This window comes from Musa acuminata, unplaced genomic scaffold (assembly GCF_036884655.1).
Source record: "Musa acuminata AAA Group cultivar baxijiao unplaced genomic scaffold, Cavendish_Baxijiao_AAA HiC_scaffold_506, whole genome shotgun sequence".
NCBI classification, from domain to species: Eukaryota; Viridiplantae; Streptophyta; class Magnoliopsida; order Zingiberales; family Musaceae; genus Musa; species Musa acuminata.
Window position 1 is genome coordinate 7,501 of NW_027020751.1, and position 5,000 is coordinate 12,500.

Here is a 5,000-nt window from a genome sequence, read left to right on the forward strand (position 1 = left end):
AGTTTTGCCCCGTTTTTGCCCCTTTTGCCCCGTTTTTGCCTCCTTTTGGGCTGTTCTTTGCTAGATTGGGCTTTCGTATAGCATGGACGGTGCTGCTTCTCGCTTCGCTCGCTGTTCGCCGCTCGCCGCTCGCTCGCGCAGCCAAAAATGGCCAGTTTTGGCCCGTTTTTGGGCTGTTTTGGCCTGTTTTTGGTCTGTTCTGGCGTGGCGCGGTGACCGTCGTGAGCGGAGCAAAACGTCAGCCATCTCAGCACCTTGGAACCCCCCGGGTGGCACAGGGCTGGATGGGGCTTTCGTATAGCAGGGACGGTGCTGCCTCACGCTTCGCTCGCTGTTCGCCGCTCGCCGCTCGCTCGCGCAACCTAAAATGGCCAGTTTTGGCCCGTTTTTGGGCTGTTTTGGCCTGTTTTTGGTCCGTTCTTGCGTGGCACGGCGACCGTCGTGAGCGGAGCAAAACGTCAGCCATCTCAGCACCCTGGAACCCCCCGGGTGGCACAGGGCTGGATGGGGCTTTCGTATAGCAGGGACGGTGCTGCCTCTCGCTTCGCTCGCTGTTCGCCGCTCACCGCTCGCTCGCTCAGCCAAAAATGGCCAGTTTTGGCCCGTTTTTGGGCTGTTTTGGCCTGTTTTTGGTCCGTTCTTGCATGGCGCGGTGACCGTCGTGAGCGGAGCAAAACGTCAGCCATCTCAGCACCCTGGAACCCCCCGGGTGGCACAGGGCTGGATGGGGCTTTCGTATAGCAGGGACGGTGCTGCCTCACGCTTCGCTCGCTGTTCGCCGCTCGCCGCTCGCTCGCGCAGCCAAAAATGACCAGTTTTGGCCCGTTTTTGGGCTGTTTTGGCCTGTTTATGGTCCGTTCTTGCGTGGTGCGGTGACCGTCGTGAGCGGAGCAAAACGTCAGCCATCTCAGCACCCTGGAACCCCCCGGGTGGCACAGGGCTGGATGGGGCTTTCGTATATAGCAGGGACGGTGCTGCCTCTCGCTTCGCTCGCTGTCCGCCGCTCGCCGCTCGCTCGCGCAGCCAAAAATGGCCAGTTTTGGCCCGTTTTTGGGCCGTTTTGGCCAGTTTTTGGCCTGTTCTTGCATTGCGCGGTGACCGTCGAGAGCGGAGCAAAACGTCAGCCATCTCAGCACCCTGGAACCCCCCGGGTGGCACAGGGCTGGATGGGGCTTTCGTATAGCAGGGACGGTGCTGCCTCTCGCTTCGCTCGCTGTCCGCCGCTCGCCGCTCGCTCGTGCAGCCAAAAATGGCCAGTTTTGGCCCGTTTTTGGGCCGTTTTGGCCAGTTTTTGGCCTGTTCTTGCATTGCGCGGTGACCGTCGAGAGCGGAGCAAAACGTCAGCCATCTCAGCACCCTGGAACCCCCCGGGTGGCACAGGGCTGGATGGGGCTTTCGTATAGCAGGGACGGTGCTGCCTCTCGCTTCGCTCGCTGTCCGCCGCTCGCCGCTCGCTCGTGCAGCCAAAAATGGCCAGTTTTGGCCCGTTTTTGGGCCGTTTTGGCCAGTTTTTGGCCTGTTCTTGCATTGCGCGGTGACCGTCGAGAGCGGAGCAAAACGTCAGCCATCTCAGCACCCTGGAACCCCCCGGGTGGCACAGGGCTGGATGGGGCTTTCGTATAGCAGGGACGGTGCTGCCTCTCGCTTCGCTCGCTGTCCGCCGCTCGCCGCTCGCTCGTGCAGCCAAAAATGGCCAGTTTTGGCCCGTTTTTGGGCCGTTTTGGCCAGTTTTTGGCCTGTTCTTGCATTGCGCGGTGACCGTCGAGAGCGGAGCAAAACGTCAGCCATCTCAGCACCCTGGAACCCCCCGGGTGGCACAGGGCTGGATGGGGCTTTCGTATAGCAGGGACGGTGCTGCCTCTCGCTTCGCTCGCTGTCCGCCGCTCGCCGCTCGCTCGTGCAGCCAAAAATGGCCAGTTTTGGCCCGTTTTTGGGCCGTTTTGGCCAGTTTTTGGCCTGTTCTTGCATTGCGCGGTGACCGTCGAGAGCGGAGCAAAACGTCAGCCATCTCAGCACCCTGGAACCCCCCGGGTGGCACAGGGCTGGATGGGGCTTTCGTATAGCAGGGACGGTGCTGCCTCTCGCTTCGCTCGCTGTCCGCCGCTCGCCGCTCGCTCGTGCAGCCAAAAATGGCCAGTTTTGGCCCGTTTTTGGGCCGTTTTGGCCAGTTTTTGGCCTGTTCTTGCATTGCGCGGTGACCGTCGAGAGCGGAGCAAAACGTCAGCCATCTCAGCACCCTGGAACCCCCCGGGTGGCACAGGGCTGGATGGGGCTTTCGTATAGCAGGGACGGTGCTGCCTCTCGCTTCGCTCGCTGTCCGCCGCTCGCCGCTCGCTCGTGCAGCCAAAAATGGCCAGTTTTGGCCCGTTTTTGGGCCGTTTTGGCCAGTTTTTGGCCTGTTCTTGCATTGCGCGGTGACCGTCGAGAGCGGAGCAAAACGTCAGCCATCTCAGCACCCTGGAACCCCCCGGGTGGCACAGGGCTGGATGGGGCTTTCGTATAGCAGGGACGGTGCTGCCTCTCGCTTCGCTCGCTGTCCGCCGCTCGCCGCTCGCTCGTGCAGCCAAAAATGGCCAGTTTTGGCCCGTTTTTGGGCCGTTTTGGCCAGTTTTTGGCCTGTTCTTGCATTGCGCGGTGACCGTCGAGAGCGGAGCAAAACGTCAGCCATCTCAGCACCCTGGAACCCCCCGGGTGGCACAGGGCTGGATGGGGCTTTCGTATAGCAGGGACGGTGCTGCCTCTCGCTTCGCTCGCTGTCCGCCGCTCGCCGCTCGCTCGTGCAGCCAAAAATGGCCAGTTTTGGCCCGTTTTTGGGCCGTTTTGGCCAGTTTTTGGCCTGTTCTTGCATTGCGCGGTGACCGTCGAGAGCGGAGCAAAACGTCAGCCATCTCAGCACCCTGGAACCCCCCGGGTGGCACAGGGCTGGATGGGGCTTTCGTATAGCAGGGACGGTGCTGCCTCTCGCTTCGCTCGCTGTCCGCCGCTCGCCGCTCGCTCGCGCAGCCAAAAATGGCCAGTTTTGGCCCGTTTTTGGGCCGTTTTGGCCAGTTTTTGGCCTGTTCTTGCATTGCGCGGTGACCGTCGAGAGCGGAGCAAAACGTCAGCCATCTCAGCACCCTGGAACCCCCCGGGTGGCACAGGGCTGGATGGGGCTTTCGTATAGCAGGGACGGTGCTGCCTCTCGCTTCGCTCGCTGTCCGCCGCTCGCCGCTCGCTCGTGCAGCCAAAAATGGCCAGTTTTGGCCCGTTTTTGGGCCGTTTTGGCCAGTTTTTGGCCTGTTCTTGCATTGCGCGGTGACCGTCGAGAGCGGAGCAAAACGTCAGCCATCTCAGCACCCTGGAACCCCCCGGGTGGCACAGGGCTGGATGGGGCTTTCGTATAGCAGGGACGGTGCTGCCTCTCGCTTCGCTCGCTGTCCGCCGCTCGCCGCTCGCTCGTGCAGCCAAAAATGGCCAGTTTTGGCCCGTTTTTGGGCCGTTTTGGCCAGTTTTTGGCCTGTTCTTGCATTGCGCGGTGACCGTCGAGAGCGGAGCAAAACGTCAGCCATCTCAGCACCCTGGAACCCCCCGGGTGGCACAGGGCTGGATGGGGCTTTCGTATAGCAGGGACGGTGCTGCCTCTCGCTTCGCTCGCTGTCCGCCGCTCGCCGCTCGCTCGTGCAGCCAAAAATGGCCAGTTTTGGCCCGTTTTTGGGCCGTTTTGGCCAGTTTTTGGCCTGTTCTTGCATTGCGCGGTGACCGTCGAGAGCGGAGCAAAACGTCAGCCATCTCAGCACCCTGGAACCCCCCGGGTGGCACAGGGCTGGATGGGGCTTTCGTATAGCAGGGACGGTGCTGCCTCTCGCTTCGCTCGCTGTCCGCCGCTCGCCGCTCGCTCGCGCAGCCAAAAATGGCCAGTTTTGGCCCGTTTTTGGGCCGTTTTGGCCAGTTTTTGGCCTGTTCTTGCATTGCGCGGTGACCGTCGAGAGCGGAGCAAAACGTCAGCCATCTCAGCACCCTGGAACCCCCCGGGTGGCACAGGGCTGGATGGGGCTTTCGTATAGCAGGGACGGTGCTGCCTCTCGCTTCGCTCGCTGTCCGCCGCTCGCCGCTCGCTCGTGCAGCCAAAAATGGCCAGTTTTGGCCCGTTTTTGGGCCGTTTTGGCCAGTTTTTGGCCTGTTCTTGCATTGCGCGGTGACCGTCGAGAGCGGAGCAAAACGTCAGCCATCTCAGCACCCTGGAACCCCCCGGGTGGCACAGGGCTGGATGGGGCTTTCGTATAGCAGGGACGGTGCTGCCTCTCGCTTCGCTCGCTGTCCGCCGCTCGCCGCTCGCTCGTGCAGCCAAAAATGGCCAGTTTTGGCCCGTTTTTGGGCCGTTTTGGCCAGTTTTTGGCCTGTTCTTGCATTGCGCGGTGACCGTCGAGAGCGGAGCAAAACGTCAGCCATCTCAGCACCCTGGAACCCCCCGGGTGGCACAGGGCTGGATGGGGCTTTCGTATAGCAGGGACGGTGCTGCCTCTCGCTTCGCTCGCTGTCCGCCGCTCGCCGCTCGCTCGTGCAGCCAAAAATGGCCAGTTTTGGCCCGTTTTTGGGCCGTTTTGGCCAGTTTTTGGCCTGTTCTTGCATTGCGCGGTGACCGTCGAGAGCGGAGCAAAACGTCAGCCATCTCAGCACCCTGGAACCCCCCGGGTGGCACAGGGCTGGATGGGGCTTTCGTATAGCAGGGACGGTGCTGCCTCTCGCTTCGCTCGCTGTCCGCCGCTCGCCGCTCGCTCGCGCAGCCAAAAATGGCCAGTTTTGGCCCGTTTTTGGGCCGTTTTGGCCAGTTTTTGGCCTGTTCTTGCATTGCGCGGTGACCGTCGAGAGCGGAGCAAAACGTCAGCCATCTCAGCACCCTGGAACCCCCCGGGTGGCACAGGGCTGGATGGGGCTTTCGTATAGCAGGGACGGTGCTGCCTCTCGCTTCGCTCGCTGTCCGCCGCTCGCCGCTCGCGCAGCCAAAAATGGCCAGTTTTGGC